Source organism: Marmota marmota, unplaced genomic scaffold, assembly GCF_001458135.2.
Source record: "Marmota marmota marmota unplaced genomic scaffold, marMar, whole genome shotgun sequence".
In the NCBI taxonomy this organism is placed as follows: Eukaryota; Metazoa; Chordata; class Mammalia; order Rodentia; family Sciuridae; genus Marmota; species Marmota marmota.
Genome location: NW_026000221.1, coordinates 14,729,939 through 14,750,111, shown reverse-complemented (window position 1 = coordinate 14,750,111; position 20,173 = coordinate 14,729,939). Strand labels below are relative to the sequence as shown.

Sequence of the window (20,173 nt, the reverse complement as noted above, 5' to 3'; positions counted from 1 at the left end):
TGATCAATGGGTTACAGAAGACATAAAGGAGGAAATCAAAAAATTCTTAGAGATAAACGACAATTCAGACACAACATACCGGAATCTATGGGACACAATGAAAGCAGTTTTAAGAGGGAAATTCATTTCCTGGAGTTCATTCCTCAGAAAAAGAAAAGAAAACATAGGGACCATCTGCTTAAGTAAGAGGAAAGGAATGAGACAGGAAATGTAGGCCGGTTTGTGTATACACAAACATACACACACAGACGGATCATAAATAAAATAGACAACAATACCTTTCATTGTTTGGCCAATATAAATGAAGAAATTGCTTAGTGTCATACCTATATGGAATCATGCAAAGATAGAAAGACAACAGTAGATTAGGTAACTGTGCAAAAAAAAAAAAGGCCAAATGTTCATAATTTTCGTGTCCCTCAGTCAAAATAAATGGCTGGCTGTTTCAACTATTCAGTTTGTATTTGGATGTGTTGAGTCCTTAAAAATTTGAAGGACCATCATGCCTGTGACTGAGATTTAGGGTGGGTCTGTGACTGTTGTGGATAAGGTAAAATACCTCTATCCCACCTTACAGAGCTGGTGGAGAAGAAGATAAGGAACTTAGGGAAAGGAAAATAACATTCTATTTTCTACCTCCAGCACTAGCTCCTGAACTGGAATCATGAGAGACACTTAATCCTTACAGATATTCAAGGTAGGGATAATTATTTTAACTTGAAGAACGAAAAGAGAATCAGAGAACTTTAAGTTCTCCAAGTTCTGACATCAGATAAAGTGGCATAACCTAAATTTGACCCCAACTACAGGAAATGAGCCCACATACACGTGCCAAGCATTCTTTAAATCTTTAGCAAAAACAGTCAAAGAAAAGTGGCTCATGATAGAACAGAGGTGATGCCTATGCAAAGAAGGAAATTAATTTCATTCTGATTTCCCCTGATCTGTACTGTATGTACCAAATCACAGCCCTCTTTGCAAAATTAAGGGCATTGGTTATCTTCGCATTCAGTGGTGGTGGCATTATACTGGCATGCAAGCATTCCCGGCTAAAGAGGAGGAATATCAAGTTTTTATAAAATCATTCATCAAGAGGTGAGACCTAACCCTGATTAGCGTTTCAATAAGAAGGCTGGGACTAAATAGAGACTAAGCACAAGATCACAGCAGCAATTAGGCATCTTCTAGACAGCCACGCTTTCCTCAGACCAATTGAGTTTGAGCAAATGAGATTTTTTTCCCCTTTCTCTCTCTCTCTTTTTTTTTTCCCCTGCTGTGAAATGAACTGCCTTAAATAACTGATGAAGTGACAGCAAGCCTGTTAAAGGAAACGTTTGCCCATCGAGTGAGGCTTTAATTAAGCAGAGCAGAGGCTAATCACTCTTCCATCTAATAAGTGATACAACCTGGTTAAAATCACCCTGCTTACAGTCTAGACACCTCGCCAGTAAACTAGAAGCAAAGCACCCATCAACTTTGAGAAAGGACAAGACACTTTGCAAAGCCATGGATGTCATTGGAGCTCTGTGCATGCAAATAGTTAATCAAACATTAATAATTGTCTTCTGGTTACTCTCTCTTTAGATTTATTCGAAACTATGAAGCTATATTCACTTTTCCCTTTAGATAAGCCACTTGGAATTCATGATAAAAAGTTTGGCTCTAGGACCATGAGCAATTTGAAAGTCCCCAAGAGTGCATCAGCAGCCCCAGGAAAATGGGGATTACAGGTGTCTTGTTCACCATCTTATCTCCAGTGGGTAACAGGGTTTTGAGCATGTCAATATCATTCAAAGAACACTTGCTGAATGAGAGTGTGAGAAAAAATGATTTATACTTGTACACACTCGTGGCTAAAGGCATCATCCTAGAAATGGGCTTGGATGGCATTACAGGTTTAACTGTGTCTCCCAGAATGATGTTAAAGTCCTAACCACCCCCTTCCCCAACCTCCGTATCTGTGAATGTGACCTTATTTGGAAATAGTTTCTTTATAGATCTTCATGTTAAGACAAAGTCATTAGGGTGGGCTTAAATGTAATATGGTTAGTGCCCTTTAGAAGGGAAGTTTTTGACACAAAAAGATCATACACAAAGCAAAGAAATCCAGAGACTTCTGGAAGCAAAAGAAGAAAGAATGGAACAGTCTCCCTCACTGCCCTCAGAAGGAACCAGCTCTGTCCACACCTTGATTTTGGACTTCAAGTCTCCAGTAGCTACGGGACAACGTATGTCTGTTGATTGGGCTACGAGTTTGTGGTAATTATTTGGTCCCTTGGAAGGAAACCAGTCTACTAATAACAGGGAAGGGCGAAGTGTGGACTGATCCAGACTGGGGAAAGTCCACTGTCACGATGCCCTTCACCTCCTGCAAGTTTACAGGTACTGCTGCAGCCGAGAGGCCACAGCCCACCTCTGTTCTTCCTGACCGTGAGGTCACATTTGAAAAATCTGACAAACTGCAGAATACACTTCTCCTTGGGTTAATGTGAAGATCAAACGAGATAATTTCTTGTGAAGTGTTAAATATTGTGTATAGCATGGAGTAAGCACTCAATGAATACTACCTTTATTATTACAGTTTTAAAGCTCTGACCCAAGAACTTAATGACACTAAGGTCAATTTTACATTTTTCAGGTTTGTCATCCAAGCACCAGGGACACGATTACATCTGGACGGAGCAGATGGAGCTGGCTGGTAATGCAGGACTTTAGGTAGTTCCCTCCAAATCCAAGGGATATGGCCACAATTTAGGCTGCTTTAATAGCTCCAAATCTCCCCACTCTCATTCTCTCTCCCATTCCCCAAATTTATCAAGAGGAGGCGATGGAATCTGAAAAGACCTAGCTGTGTTGGAATTAAGCCTGGTGGCCTGAAGGTCAGCAGAGCCAGCAAAGTGCTGGAAGTGGGGCTGCAGAGGCTTTGGGTGGTGATGGCCATCAAGCTCCTGAAAATGCAGTTGAGGATGAGAGCTTGTGACTGTGATCAGTGTTCCCCCCCCCCACCCCCCAGAGGCTAGAAGGGAAAGAGAACATTTGCCAGTCACAGGCTTCTTGACAATTAGGAGGCTTCTTCATCCTCTACACTAGGGAATGTGACCTAGGCTTTGATATCCTTCTCTTGTTTACTCTTCAACAACTCGGTGACATAGTTATTACCACCTTTAAAATAAGTGAAGGAAGTGACATTCAGAAGACTTTTGGAAATTCAAAGTCACAAAGCACATCAAGAAGGTAGTATTCCCATCCAGTGTAACCACAGGCTGACTGAGCTAACCGTTGAGCCCCACTGCCGCCTGGCACCCACAGCGCTGCCCCTGCTACGAAGTGACTCTTAATGGGCTGTTTCTAACACTGAAAGCCGAGCACTGCATTATCAAAGCCATCTGCTGATTGTTTATAGCTATGTACTTAAAAAGGCATAAATGCTTTTTGAATACCAGTAGTATGTGTCCTTAATTTTCTGTATTGTTTATGAAATACCTGCAGTGGAGCAATCATAATAATAATTCATACTTTATAGCACTTTGTAATTTACCAAGGGCTTTCATGAACATTAACTCGTTTTATACATCACTCGACTGACAAAGGTGAGGGTTATTATTACCCTCATTTTATTGATGGAGAAGGAAGCAAGTCATACATGGTCTTTGGCATTTGCAGATCCTAATGAACTGAAAGATGCTACTTGGGAGAAAACTGAGGCTGAAAGTCCTGTCCTGAGAAATGCAAGTACTTCCTTCAGGGAAAACACAGCCCCGGAATGAGAGTGGATGTCTCCAAAATCGGTCCCAATCTAGCTGCCTGCTGAATGCTTCTTATCCAGGAAGACATTAATCATAGCCAGTAATGACAGTGGCAAATAACTGTGTATTTATTACATACTTAATAATGTGCTAAGCATTCTATACCATTTGCTTTCTTTAATCTGCACATAGCCTTGTGGGATTTTTTTTTTCAAATGATGTTTTTCCTTGTTATTGGTGAAGGAATTGTATCTTCAAGTAGTTAAATAACTCCAACAATAACCTTGACCATCTGATTTTAGAGATTTTAATTTTAATAATTTGAGTTTAACCCATTAAATCCCAAGTTTTCAATTCTGCAAACATAATTATTTCAAAGTTACTCTAAGTTGTATATGTTCTGCTCAATTGAAATTTTTATAGGTGTTCCACATCTGGGATAATGGAACAAAATGGATTATGAGAGACGGCCCAAATTGTGCAGCCTCTTTAAAAGCTGTGTTCTTTCTTTCATGTTCCTCCACTCCCAGAGTCTCTTGATTTTCCCCTCTGGCTTGCACTAGGTCAGATATCTGACTGGTGGCCTGATTCAGAGGCTTGGCTTTGGACTGCTCAGGACTCAAGAGGCTCTGGGTTCAGTACTACACCTGCCTGAAGGAAGGTGTCTGTTAGGTTTGTGTCCCATAGGGACTGCAGTTTGCAATTCAAGAGATTGATTTTGTGCAAACACCAGAACCTATGCATCCAAATGTCCTGGTGGAGACAACTTTGGAGGCACAAAACAAATGCAGGTCTATCTTGTTAGGGTCACAAATCACTGTTCAAGACAACACGTGTTCAGGGCACATTCTTGCTTCCATCTCATCTTTGGATAACTTCAGATGGTTTATTTCCTCAAGACAGATGGTCGTAAAGACCATCATCGTTTCTCTTTTTCTCTTTATACAAAAGGAGAGCGTGGCCCAACAGACTAACTGTTCTGTTTGAAATCTCACAATTAGAAGCAAATATGAAATGGCAATCTAGTTTGCTGGCTCTTTGTGCAGTTCACCACGGTCCCCATGCACTGTGCTGTTTCTGTGTTCTTTAAGGTGTTTTAATTGCCACAGCCCTTTTGCAAAGAGAAGCATGTGCCAGGGTGACCAGTGTGCAGAGCCAGCAAAAGCCCAAGAGGAGCCCAGGACCTTGCCACTTTCACAAGCTGAGATGGCTCCAACCACAGGCTGCAGAGATCTAGATCTGACTGGATTCTATCAATCACTGGGGATCTCTGTCTATTCAGTCCCGATAGGTGGAACTGTATAGTCTTATGTCTTACTGGGACCATCATGCCGGCTCCCCATTTTGGAAGCCTCCAAATGAGACAGGCAATGATCTAGGCACATCAGAGGTAACTCAATCACATAATCCCTATTGCATAGGCACTGATTATTGCACCATTTTAGTGGTCACCCCTCTGTCGACCACCCTTGACAAATAAGCAGGGAAACAGCAGTCACTAGTCTAGCAACCGGTAGATAAAAGATAAAAGTAATGTTGACCCAGGCAACATTACTCCTAGGTCAGGGCATGTGTCCAAAAATAGCAGGAGTATAACTCAAGAAGAATTCACCATTTTTTTCTTTTATTTTTTTATCCCATTTTATTGTTAATTTCTTTAAAGCTAACAAAACTACAAAAAATGGAGAAAGAGGATGTCTGCTCCTTAAGACTTCCATTTCCTAAGTCCCAGCTCTTTTATACTCAGAGAAGATCTAATTTTATTTGTGCTTCCTGAATGCCACCAAACAGTGGGGTAACTGGGGCTCTGCTGGGGGACAGCAAACAGAGCTTTTGTTCTGATCTCCCTGCTTAGATTAATGCATCCTGACTCCTCCACTGTTTCCAGGGATGCTGGGATTCCACTGTCTGTTGGGGAAGAAAATGTCCCTGTGAGAGAAACAATGAGATGAAGCAGTATTTACAAAATTTGAGTCAGATTCCCATCCTGTCTAGCAGGATGAGAATTTGACCCATTATTTACACTCGTAAGCTGAGAATGACTTCAAAAGCCCTCTTGTGAACCACAGGGGAGAGAATGATTTAAGCAGCTTTAATGTAGACGTGGACTTAACAATAGAAATGTGTGTCTTCTTCTACAAAAGAGAAAATCGACAACACTCGCTTCCATGGTTAACAGGGCATCTAATTCTAAGCCTTGTTTCTACATGTCTGTGGATCCCACGTCTCTAGGATTTCCCAGAGAAATTCCTCTTGCATTGGGGAAATAAGGGTGCACAGAAAAGTCTAGGGAGAGATCAAGCTGAAAATAGAGATGGAAGCCAAAGGGAAAATACTTTGAATGCCTGGAAAAGAGAGAATGTAGCATTCTTTATACAGCCTGGAAAAGCAGGCTGGCTCCCTCCTCCTCATACCCTCTTTTCCTAATGCTTGTCCCACCTCTGTAGCCGCACCCCACCCAGCTCACAAAGAGATTGCGAGAGAAGATGAGAGTAAAGAGGTGAGGGTGATTTTTGAATTTTGAAATATTCTACAGAAGCAAATCATTGGTTATATCATTCCCATTTATGTTATTCCTAAATTCTAGGGTCTGTCTTTTCTGAGAGCCAGCAGGATGGAGTGGGAAACATCTGGACATTGGGGCTAGAAAGGTTAGTGGTGATGTCCCAGCTCTAGTATTAACTAGCTTCGTGGCCTCTCAGGCAAGGTGCAAGCTGATCTGACTTTTGGCTTTCTCAACTATAGAATGGGTATGTGCTTCCTCTCTTACCCCATGAAGGAAGTCCTCAATCAAGTTTGGTCAGCTCTATCTTTTCTATTTAAACTCAGCCCATTTCTCTGAACATACAAAAAAAATGACTATAGTTTAGTTTGTAGAGTTTGCAGAGTACTTTAAAATAACAACAACTGAATTGGGATATAATTCACTTATCATAATGCCCACCCCTTTAAAATATACAAAGTTTACTAGTATTTTTATAGCATTGTACATGGATTACCACTACCTACTTTGAGAACATTTTCATGATCCCACAAAGCAATCACTTAGCCACTAATAGCTACTATTTTTAAGACGCATTTTATTAATGAACATCTTCCAATACCCCAAGGCCAAGGGAAATCTCTAAATCACCTAAGGAATTATTTCTAAATGTGCAGTCAGACCCTAAGTGCCAGGCACTTGTCTTCCCCTCTGGGACTTCCAGATGGACAGGGAGATCTCCCCAGCATGCCCATATAAATGGTAGGTTGTTGGAGGGCAACGACCAAGTTTCCTGAACATTCTTTTCCCCTTACACCTAAGCTCAGCACTGAACACACAAGTAGGTGCCTGATAAACACAGGGGTGCCAATTGATTGGCCAAATGCCACTTCTTCTGGAGACCAACACGTTTGTCATCTGTCTGCTTCTCTCAATGCTGAGGCCCTTCACAAGCTGTCATGTTCCATGATTATTCTCCCCAAAGCATGTGCTGTTAATTTTTCATCTTAATGAACTGTCCAATTGAGTTTAGCAACAGGAATAGCGATAGAAACATAATAAAAATGGCTTCTGCCTGGCTATTGTCAGAAACCTTCTCTCTACAACACGGGCACATAATTGAAATAAAATATCTCAATGGCTACAAACACCATTTGTCAAGAATAAAGGGGAATAAGTGCTATTTCAAAAATTCATACTAACAGACTTTATAAACTTGGATTATTGGAACATTCTTCCGATTGATACCCACTCAAGCATTTAAGTGCATGGCTATTATTCTCTTGTGTTTGCTTGAGTGAAACCACTTTGGGCACCAAGCTACATGTCAGCCCCAATTTTCTAAAGGATTATGGATGCATAGTCTTTCCTGTTGGAGAGATGGGTCAGGCAGGCAGTAGCAGGCCTGAAAGGCCCATGTTAATGCACAGATGCACACCTAGGAACACCATTATGCAGCTATGAGTTTCTCAAGAGAGGAGTGTTCCCGAAAGACATGCCATTCAAATGTGAGCGATGGTCAGGAGGAACTCAGAGAGAGAGAGAGAGAGAGAGAGAGAGAGAGAGAGAGAGAGAGAGAGAGAGGTCTGAAGATTCTGCTCATTCCAACAATGTGCAGAAGCCTGCCCTCCAGCCTTCTGCCCCAGGATATTCTCTAAGGCAGGCATGTCGACCACAGGATTCCTGTCTACTCATAAGGGAAACATTCAATAATCATGAATTTGCTTTGTTATTCACTCAAGAAATATTTACAGAGCTATTACTGGTGTGGACAGCCATGTTCTTGACACTTGGGACATAGAGAGGGCAAGGCACATCATGTCTCTGAACATCACGGGCTTACAGTCCCATGAGGGAAATAGGCCAAACGTCAACCATGAAATGAAAACAATATTCACTAATCATGGTAACTACTGTGAGGGATTAGACAGAATGACAAAATGATGAAGAACTGGAGAACGTGGCTTTAGAGGCTATGAGGTCAGAAAAGCGTGTCAAATGGGGACATCTAACATGAGCCCTAATTGATGAGAAGGTTTCTGTCCCATGCAGAGACTCCACCAAGACTGAGGAAGCCGGTAATGCAAAGACCCTGGGGACGGGAGGAACGAGTTGTGGGAAGGGTGGCAAGGGTCCTGCACAGCTTGGTGGATAAACTAGAGGAGAGGTAGAGAGGTAGGGTGTGACCACAGCAAGGACAGTACTGGCCGCACAGTGAATCTGATTTAATTCTGATTTCGACGGGATACCATTAAGTGGTGTTGAATAAGGATCAGGGCGATGGCAAGACCTCCACTTCACTTATTCCTGACCTTTACCCCTTCCTGCTGAAAAGTAAATCTAGACCTGCTTCTCTTCTATCCTGTCCTTTTAATTTTTGATCCTTTGCATCTGTACCTCAGTCCAACCTCTGAAAACTTATTCTGGGCCGATATGCCAGGCTCTATTTTCTGTGCCAGCCTGAGTCCCTCCTATCTCTGATGGTGCTACCTGAGGGGACTCCTAGGATGGATGAGGGAAAGACCATTTTGAATAATATTCCCAGTCTCTAGGAAGCAGTATTTATTCTACAAAGCAATTATCTGTGCTCAGGCAATGGGAGACTTCTTTTGTCTCTCCATCTAAGGGCTGACACAGCTAGGGTGCTCTGGGAGATGCAAAATTAAATTGCAAAAGCAAGAGTAAAATGTGTCTTCAAAGTAGAAGTCATTTAAGTTCCATGTAACCAGAGGTCCTTTACTGTCTTGCTCACTCTGCTGTCTTGGTACCTAGCACCGCACTGAGCATCTGTTGAAGAAGCAAGCATTTAATGAAAACAATGAATGAACAAGTGAATCTGATGTATTCATGCAGAGACACAGGAGGCTTGTTGCAAAATACTCAATAGAGGTTGTCGCAGGTTGGATTCTCTGGAAGGCAAACTCTGAGATGGAGTTTAGCAATGGGGATGCTTATTAGGGGGAGCCCTTGGAAGGAACAACTAGGGAAGGAAAGGTGAGGAAAACAGAACTCTACTTAAATAGAAGGTGATGTATGATGCAGCCCAGTGACAGCTCAGACTGCCCTCACGGTCTTCTGAGCTAAACATGACCTTTCAGAATCACCCCAAGTACAGCTGAGATGGACAAACCTTTACTGGTCAGTCCTCCAATGGGATCTAACTGAACAAAGGGCATGACTTTCAATGATCCAGAAGCTGCACGTGGAGCAAACCTTGAAGGGGTTAAGCTAAAGTTATCTGCCAAGAGCATTCCCAGAATCCAGGACTACCAGTCCTCCAATGAAGCAGAAACTGGATCTTAGAGTAGTGTGGTTTAGATCAAAAAGGTCAGTCCTCCAAATGCCCCTGGGCAAAAGGCTTGGTCACCAGCCTGTGGCACTATTAAGAGATGATGGAATCTTTAGGAGATGGGAACTGGTGTTAGAAAGTTAGGTAACTGAAGTTGTGCTCTTAAAGAAAATATTGGGGGCTGGAGATATAGCTCAGTTGATTGAATGCTTGCCTTGCATGCACAAGGCCCTGGGTTCAATCCTGAGCACCACAAAAAAAGAAAATATTGTGACCCCAGGCCCTTTGCTCTCTCCCTTTTGTTCCCCAATTGCCATAAGGTGACCTGTTTTGCTCCATTACACATCCCCACCAAAATGTTGTGCTTTACCACAGGTCCAAAAGCAATGGAACAAACTGGTAAAGACTGAAAGCTCTGAAACAGTTACCCCCCAATAAATCTTTACTCCTTTAAGTGGATTTGTCTCACGTATTTGTTATAGCGATGGAAAGCAGGCAGCAAAGAAAACTGGTACCTGGAGTGGGTCCATGCCATAACTATAAATGACCATGTGGTTCAGAAACCTTTGGGATTTGTTTATAGAAGGAATTTGGAAACATTTGGAGAAGCAGGCTAATGGAAGACTGGAATGCTATAAATGGAGCTTAACTGGTGAATCTAGTGAGGGCTCAGGAGTCAAGAAATGCTGATGGAAATACAGAATGCAGATACTAAATGGCGATGAGGTTTCAGATGGAAATGAGGAGCTTACTGCGAACTGGATTAGAGGCTACACATGCTGCATTCAGGCAAAAAAAAAATCATCTACAATTTGTTCATACCCTGAGAGCTTGTGGGAAGCTGAGTTTGAAAGTGATGGGCTAGTTATCTGACAGAGGAAATATCAAGGTAGCACAGCATTCAGGCTGTGGCATGTTATTACTGGGTCCTTTCAGCCAAATTTACAGTGAAACTCAGGAGCAAAACTCAGAGGGAGAAGATTTTAAAATCTTGCAACTTGGCCAGCAAAGAAGCACCCTTAAAGTTCTGTCCAAGGGAGGTGCAGATGTTAAAAGAGATTGGCGCCATTAAAAAGAAACTAAGTGCTTTGCATAGGGATAGGAAAGATGCCTCTCAGGAATCACCAGGACTCCACCCCATCACAGGCACAGAAGTAGAAAGGTGTGAACTCCCTTCAAAGATTATCCTTTGGGAGCACCAGGGTACCTGCATGCACTGGACCACCTAGGGAATTGTTTCCCATGTTCAGCAATCAAGCACTCAGAGGCTGCTATAGCCACAGACTTCCCAACTCCTTGCATAGTCAGCAGACCTTGGCATTGTCTACTTTTACAGGCATACAGAATATAAAATTTATGAGATCACAGAGACCTCCATCAAGATTTCAAAGGATAACCTGGAAGACCACACCATATGTTGTAGAGTCAGAGTTTGTGCAAGCAGCTCCTGAAGGGAAATGCATTAGGCTATAAGAATAAATCTGAAGTCACAGTGGAGACCCCAGGAAGGATGAGATGTCAGAAACATGGAACACCTGGCAAGAGAAACTGCAGGCAGGAACATGAACAAGTCTATAAAGGGGGCCATGTAGATTTTAACCAGCATGCCCATAGGGGCAGGGCTCTCCAATGCTTGGGGAACTCACATCACACTACATCATTTTATTTTAGCTTTTTTGAAAATATCAAGACCTAAGAGACACAGTAGATACCAAATAGGTAGAATTGCTTCTAAACTGAACATTAAATATATTAATCAGCTTTTCGTTGCTCTCACAAATAATTGAGATGAATCAATTTACAGTAAGAAAGATTTATTTTGACACATTGTTTCAGAGGTTCCTTTCCAGGGTCAGCTGGTGCCCTTGCTTTTGGGACCGTAGAGATGTGGTGTGCATCTCTGACCCTACATCATGCACCCAGATGTAGAACATGGAACTATAGGACTTACATGTTTTTTTCTGTTGTGTTTGACTACACTTTGGTCCATCCCACCTTTCTGTCTCTATGCCTCTGTTTTGGAATGGGAATATTTACCATGTGCTATTGTATCTTGGAAATATGTGAGTTTCCTTTTATATTAGGTATTCACATGAAAGTGTTTGCCTTGAGTCTCAGCAGAGACTTTGGACTTGGACTTTTGAGCAATGCTAGAACTATGAACTGTCAAAGTTGGACTAAATGTACTTTGCATTGTGAAATGGACATGAGTCTTTTAGGGGCCAGGGTGATTGGATTATGATTTGGATTTTAAATTTCCCCAAAAGATTATTAGCCTATGGTGCTATTTGGAGACAGATGGCATAAATTTTAGGGGGTGGGACCTAATGGGAGGAAGTTAAGTCTCAGGGGTGTCCCGTTGGAGGGGACATTGGGACCTCTGTCAATCTTCTCTCACCGTTTGCTCTCAGGCCACCATGATATGAGCAGGTTTGCTCTTCCACATGCTCCCCACCACATCTCCACAGACCCCAAACCAAGGGCACCAGCTGACCATCAAATGGAACCTCTGAAACCATGTTTCAAAATAAATCTTTCCAACGTTAAGGTGGTTCATCTCAATTATTTTCTATGGCAATGAAAAGCTGACCAATATATTTAATGATCATTTTAGGAGCAATTCTCTCTGTTTGGTTTCTATTGTTTCTTTTCATCTTGATATTTTCCATACAACTAAAATAAAATAAAGCAATCTCTTCCTTGGTGTGGGATGGTTGCTGTGTGATTTGATAAATGCAATATAGTATTGGTTTTATGTGGGAAAAAAAATAAAAACTAGAATTCTGGTTTACCATGTATCCCTGGGTAGGATAACTCCTTTTCCTATGCTCTGCTTAACCTCTTTAAGCCTCAGTTTCTTCTTGCATGGAATGCAACTCAAGTGATCACAGTCAGGGAAGCTATGTGCAAACTTTAAAGAGGTGTGCCTTTAAAGGACAGGCCCCAGGCCCTGAGCTTACTTAATGGGGAAGGCAGCATTGGTGCATTGGCAGAGACTGGGCTAAGGATTACTGTTCCAAGTCCATTTTCAAAAGGAAAAATATTAGTCCCATGTCTGCCAAAATTCTTAGCAGGGAAAGGCCAGGTAGATGGAAACAATATCTCATCCTTCTGAAAGCCTATTCACCAAAAGTGCATATGTACCCCCACACACCACAATAGATGGCATGAGATTGATTCTCCTCTTAAGGATCCTGCAGACTTAAACATAAATGAACAGCAATGTGTCAACAGAGGAACATCAGTGCTGACTTCTCCATTAGTCACAGTAAGCACAGTGCCTGAGGCCCACAGTAATTTTAGATGGTTTACAGGAAAGTTTTAATTTCTTTTACAATGAGAAAAAAAATGACCTTTTAGGATAGAAGATTATATTTATCTTTATACCAAAATGGCCATAAATATAAATTCACATTTGTTGTATGGAGAAAGTGGAAGTTATAGTAAGACCCTAAGGAACCAGGACCTCTGAAAATAAGGGGAAACAGAGATATATACGATCTCATGGGGTCTGTTGGATGACAGCATTCTTCTCTGTGTACCCAGACCAATCAGGACAGAGGAAGAATAATGTGAGAAAGTCAGGGTATGGAGCATTATAGCATGTTCAGGGACTACTAGCAATAAGCTATGATTGGAAAGCCAAGTGGGAAGATGGAAGGCGGCTTCCAGTGATGAGAGGATGTGGGCACTGGATCATGTCCATCGTAGAAGCCAGGCCAAGGACTTTGCTCTTTTTATCCTCAAAAAACTCCAAACTTCTGAAGCTTGCATCTCAGAATGGACCAACTTGATATAGTGTAGATTAGAAAAAACCATGCTGTGGCTCAATGGAGAAGGGCTGGAGATCTGGACATGCTTCCATGACCTTGAGCACTAGCTACCTTGGCCAGTCCTGAGTGAACACAGTCTGCTTCTGCCCTCTTATCAGGGTTGTTGTGCAGGTACCTGCTCAAACTCCTAATGGGAATGAAAATTCACATGCCAAAAAAAAGGCTTTTGATCTCTGCCCAAGAATGATACAAATGATTTGGGGATGGTGGATAACAATATCCCTGGGTCCTAGAAATTCTGAACACTGCTTAGAAGTGTTAAGAGCTTCAAAATAGTATCTGCTATGAATAGAAATATACTTCAGGAGATTTTCCAGATATTCATTTAGAGAGGTGCCTACTCATTAGCACTTGTGCATATGCAACCAAAATTTTTTTTAAAAAAAACATTATTTTCCTTTATAATAAATAGTATAAGAATCATTGCTGTGGCAACCCAACCCAGCAGAATTTGGAATGGTGTTTAGATACTAAAATTCATAGTCTATCTAAAAGATGAATTCACTGGCCCTTTCACAATTTTTTCTAATGCTTCCAAATTGAGGTACCTGCCCAGTATCTGGGTGTAACCTTCTGGATTCTCTGCAGACACAATAAATTGGTGGCAGATTTTGGTATGGCTTGTTACCTTTCTATCCTTGCTTTCTCATCTCACAATGCCTTGATTTCTGAGTTCCCCAAAGGGCAGAGGGCAATTTGGGTTAGTAGCCTCCTGATCAAATGGTGATTCTGTATCATAGGAATCATGTGGAGCCAGGGAGGACTGATGGACCATGGCCTGATTTCTTCATAAAATACTCTGGAGTCAGCTGGATAGACCCAACTGAAGGAAACAGGATTAGAAAGTGGTCAGAAAAATACCTCCAAGTGGTTTATGAACTTCTCGAGAATAGGAACTGCTGTGGTCAACTGCACCTGTGGATTTAGTACAGTGTAAAAAGACAATGGGTGTATGTTAACCTGCATATGAAAATGAATAAATGAATGAATGGCTAGGAAGTCCTTTCATGGAAATTCCCTCCCACCATGCTCATAAGAACTGCCTTCTTTAGCTGAGATATGTCTAAAGATATGCCTGTCACCTTGAAGATCCTGGGGAACTACCTTACAAATAGTGTGCACATGTCTTGGCATAGAACATGCAAGAGTTTCATGGAAGCCTTCAGGAATTATTTGATGAGAGAATGAATGAATGAATAACTGAAAATAATCCTCCTGGTCCCAGAGCCCATGACTGTGAAACCCCACCACACTGTCTTATTAAGTTACTTCCTGCCGGTCGCAGGATTCAAAGTCCCTCTGACTTTGAGAACAAACCATCCCTTGCCATGTAATACACAGAGGAAGTGCACAGATAACTTGAGCAATGCTCAGGTGCTTTGATCTTGAAAGGAGGAAATCCCACACCAGCCTTTGAGATACCGGGTGGACTCTGACAAGAAGAACAGAAGACATAATTCTATCTCAATGGCCAGTTGTTGGAAATGAAGTGATTAGATTTCAATTGGACTGTCTGTTTTATCCTGGGCCTTTGGGCCTGGAAGACAAAAGCAGGGAGTCCGTTCATCTGCCCAAATGCTGGTTTTTGCTGAGCACCGGGAGATACAGTCCTTTCCCCAAAATCAAGTGACCCAAAGTCAGCCTCCTGCCACCTTTATCCTGGGGGATAGAATTACTGCTCATGGCATCTCAGGGAAACTGAGCTAAGAGGAACATGTTCTCAGTGTCAAATACATTTATCTCCCTAAGTGAGCAGCAGGGAAGGAGGCTTGCTGGGTTCTCTGGGTAACTGACATCCAAACTACACCTTAATTTGAAATTAAATTCACAAAATCATTGCAAGGAACACAGCAAAGTAATTTTTAAAAAGTCAATGACTCTTGATGAAGGGTTTGTTAAGAATTCATTGTATTATTTTTGGAAAATTTCTGCAGGTGGAAAATGTTTTAACAGCAAAAAGAAGAATCACAACTTTTAAATCAAACAACAGGCAAGTAAAACAAGAGGAAAACTGAAAAAAAAAATCTTTTTAAAATAAAGGTGTAGGACAGTGTGCAGAACTGTATTTGTAGCTGGGTCTCATCCATGTACGTGTACAAAGGTGGAGGGAGTGGCTATATGGATGCATGTTTATAACTGTTTGGAAGGTCACAAAGGAAACCCAAAATAGTGGTTGTCTCTTGGAAAGGAAATGAGAGACCAGGAATTGGAGGAACTGTCTCTGTAGGCATTTTTAATATTTTGAATTTTAAAAATGTTTAATCTATTTCAACATCTTGTATGTTTAAATAAAAATAAAAATTAAAACAAATAAACATTTCATGGGACACTCTACCTGGTCATTACAAAGGACAGCTCAACAACCTCTCTATAGATCCCCTTGACAGGTCTTGATCTCCTCCTCCCAGTCAATTCCTACTCAGGCTCCTGTCTAAACCCAAAGGTGAACTCCCCACTGAAGTCTCCTCTGGTTACTTCTAGCAGAATCATTCCGTCTTGTGTTCTTACAATCTGTGAAGATGTTTAGAAGTGGCTTTGTGCCATGGCTTTCTATCTGCTCCATCACCAGAAAGCAGGGGTGGTGGGGGGGGTGGTCACGATAAAGTCATAACTTTGGTTTCACTGTTGTATTGAGACAGGTGCATTTCATATATGACCCAGTTCAAGGCCTAAAATACAGATGGTTCTCAAGGGAAGGCTGATGAGAGAACATATCCAGAACCCTCTTGTCCTCTAACTCAATATATACAAACTTAGCTTCAAACTGAGCCTAGAATTCATTAGGACACCTTTAAAGCTCAAGATTTAGGCCATACCAAAACAATTTGAATTGCTTTCCAACTACCTCCCATGTACATCGGTCCAAGACTGAAAGTCAAAGTTCAAACGAATTAGAAGAATCATACTGATCAATAGGAGGCACTGGGGTGTGGCACATGAGAGTGGAAACTCTGCTTCCTCTTTCCATAGTTAATTATGTGGTCATCAGCAACTGCTCTCACCTCTGAACTTTAGTGTCCTCATCTATTAAAAAAAAAAAAAAAAAAAAATCATGGCCACTGCATATAGCAATCAAATTTTGGGTGACATCCAACAAGACAGTAACTGAAAAGCATGAAGTCCTGTGCCTGCCACACGGCTTTGCATAACAGGTATCAGTTATCGTCGTTAATATTGGGAGGGATCTCTGTTCTCTGCCCATCATTCTTTAAAGAAAGTAAGACCAGAGAAGCATAACATCGGCTGAGGTATTTCCTTTCATATTGATCTCAGGCAGCGGCAGGATATTCACATGCCTGGCATGGAGGAATTTCTTGCAACTGTCCATTGAACATGGTAGTCACAGTTACATTACTCATTGAAGATCTGCAATGGATGGTCACCAAGCACACTGAGCAACTGTTTATGATTCTAGTGACACTAGCTACAGATGACCTGGCCTCCTTCTCCACAGTGGCCTACATCCCGAAATAGGAAAAGTGTATTTGCAGACAGTCCCAGCAGGCCCAGAGGCTTACAAAGCAGACTGCCAACACTTCAAACTCAGAGGCAACACAGAGCCTCGTGGATTTCCTAACACAGGTGAGCTGCCCCAAACAGCTTCTGGGTTTGACTTCTATGCAAATGAGAGATAACTGGGTGACCTGTGACCAGGAGCCTCAGATGATTATTACTCATCAGGATGTCAATGTGTGCACCTTTCTTCTTTTGCAAAGGGCACATCCCTTTTACTTCTCCAAGGCATTCATATCTGGGCTCTAGTGCCCTACTAGAAACCCAGCAAGGTCGCAGGGCTGAGATCTGTCCTGTAGCTACCCGGGTAATTCCTCCATTGCTCTGAGAAGGTACCTAAGTGAGACAAGTATGCCAGGAATGGAAATTCACGTTCAATTTGATTTTCCTGCAAGTCAAGGAGAAAGCTGACTCTGTGAACCCAAGCCGCTTCACCAGGATTTGCTAAGTCTTTTTTCCTTCCACTTAGAGTCTGGCTGCTAGATACAGTGCCACTTAAATGCAGACTCCTTAGGACTAGGGAGTTTTTAGGAAAAGTGTCTTCATTCCTATGCCTATATTACAGGGACATGATCAAGAAACACTGGCATCCTGAACTCACGGGGTATAAAGAATGAGTCTTGAGCTAAAGTTGTTGATAAGTTCTGTTTTGTTATTTCCAGACCTAAAATTAAGATGATCATCATGAATGAGCCTTTTCTTCCCCCAGGTCACAATATTCCTCTCCTTAAAACAAGAATCCTATCCCCAAGATGAAAGCACTGTTCTGTCTGTATCATGCTGGTTTTTTGTTTGTTTGTTTGTTTGCTTCTGTTTTTAAGGATGACTGTGGCCAGCAGCTCTGGGTCACAATGCCTATTCCACAGGCATTGGAATATTTGACTTCCTCTTCTTGGAATAAAAGCTACGCAAAGTTCTTCAAAATAGGCTATTCTTAATTTCTAGTTGAAAAAATAAATCTAACAGATTTCCTAGAAGTGAAATTAAATTCAAGTATTTTCTATTTAACTTTTGACTCTGTTTCATTGCTACCTCATTCTAATTGTCCCTATTATCTAGAAAAATCAGAAATGTCACTCTCACCTCCTATTGAAGAATTGAAAGGGCGGATGCAATGAAGAGACCCATTTAGCTTGGCAGAAATGAGCTGATCATCATTCACAGACATACCCACGAGAGAGACGCATTTTTGTCTGCTGAACCAGGTTTCAAAGCAGATGACCAAAAATTATGCACAAGGGAGACAAGTGGACTCTACAACTTCCAAATCAGGCTGATGCATTTGCAAGGAGGGGTAGATCTGCTTTCATGACAAATGTTTTCATTCATCGGATTTTCTCCTAACAACTACTGACCAGAGAGTGGGAGAAAATGCTGGGAGCTCCCAAAGTTGAGGCTGTCTCCCCAAACAGGCCCTCATCAATATATGATCAACATATGAGTATCTGGGACATCTCCAAAGATCAATGGGTCTAGTCGCAGCTGATGCCCATGTCTTGAACAATAGCTTGTGTGGACTGCGGAAAAGACCTCTGGCCTTATGTGGAAAGAAATGATTTTGTCAACAATTTTGCGGATTTGTTCAGGAAAAGGAAGAAGAGTGCCAAAAGACCCAGCTAGAGGTAAAGTCAAACTTTTAACAGATACAGATGCCAAGCATAAAAGTTATGGCATATCACCATAGACAACTTACCTTCTCTATGGTTGGGTTCTCTCATTTATACGATTTTGGATATTAACAGTACCTACCATATCAGACTTTTGAAAACTTTAAAGGAGGTGATGACTTTAAAGAAAGTCTAAGCCTGACAAGGGTCAGCATGCAGCATCTGTTAACTGATACAATTATGGCTGTTCTCTCCCTTCATTTTCTGTTCAAAATATACTACAGATCTCTGTTCACTTGTTTAATAAATAACTTTTACCTGCATATTTTGGGCCAGATATAGTGCTTACAACTAGGAGCTTGGTGGTCCCAAAATAAACCCTGCCCTCTAGTACCTCAAGGTATAGCTAGGAAAGCAGAAACTAAATAGACAATAATGATCCAACATGGAAATCACAGAAAGGGGTGTCATTCCTGTCTGGAAAGGATTGTCCAAAAGCTGACCACAGCTCAGTCTTAGGGGATCAGAAATAACTCTTCAGACACAGTGAGGTCCAAGCTAAGCTAAAAAGAGAGTAAGAATGCTTTTAGAAAGAGAGGGGTTATATGGTTTTAGGGAAGTGAAAGTGTGTGATATGGGTAGATTCTAGAGGGCTGGGTGTGGAGAGAGTGGCTGAGAGGTGAGTCTGCAAAGCATTCAGAAGTCCTAGAAGCTCATTCAGGAGCTTATGTCTCTATTATTGAAAGGGGTTAAGTGGGAGAGTGTTGTAAAGTCTGGATCAGGGATAATGTTCAGAAAGTGTGTGGAAGATTCTCTTATTGGAGCTGATGAGGGAGAACTAATTCTTGAGGCAAAAACAAAATACTAACAAATGAAAACACCTGTTAAGTGGCAATTCCAGTAACATTGGAGAGAGGCGGTTGGGATTACATCTGGATGGTGGCAGGAGGAAGAGAGGAAAACAGAAATATTTCTGAGATAATTGCGAGTTCACAGTAGGAATGAACAGGAATGCATTGCCACGGGAGGGGAGGAACTGAGAGGCATGAAGGATTCCTCCTGTGTTTCCGACTGGGGTGAACTATGATGCTGTCACCCAAATGTGGGACACACAGGAGAAAGCTAAGGGCTAGAGAGGATATCATGATGTGCATTTGGCCTGGCATTCAAAGCACCTGCTGGCCATGTACATGAGCATGAGCCACAGACGTGTAGGTAGGTGTGTCTAGAACCCCCAGATGTGGGATGTCCTGCTGACAGAGTTAATCCTCAAATTTCTAGCCTGATATTTGGATGCCCTATGAAAATAGCTGCGATTACCACTGACCAGATGGAATGCAGGCAAATGGATTGTAGAATTCTAAAACTTGAGAACTCTTAGACCCTAAATCCAATCACCACGTGGCCCCAGAAAAGAGCTCATTAACTTAAGGGCACACAGACCCTATCTAGCAGAGCTGGGCCCAGGAGTTAAAATCAGGCCTGCTGGATCCTCATCAAGGCTCTTGGCTTTTGAGATCTATAAGGTTCAGCCTCCCAACAATCTCTTCCTTGTGGGATATAAGCCACCTTATCCTATTTTAAGAATTCTTTTCAAAACAAAGAAAAGAAAAAAAAACAACATGAAAATCATCTCAATCAACATGTCCAGCCAAGTCCTTGCTAAAGAATCATAATATTCTATGGTTTCTTCTCTCTCTTCT

The 20,173-nt window shown here is 41.8% G+C and overlaps 1 protein-coding gene across 3 annotated transcripts in view; it reads right to left on the bottom strand.

The window, feature by feature from the left end:
• Window positions 1-20,173, bottom strand: part of Cdh11 (cadherin 11) — a 148,985-nt gene that overhangs the window by 68,173 nt on the left and 60,639 nt on the right. The window lies entirely within an intron of this gene.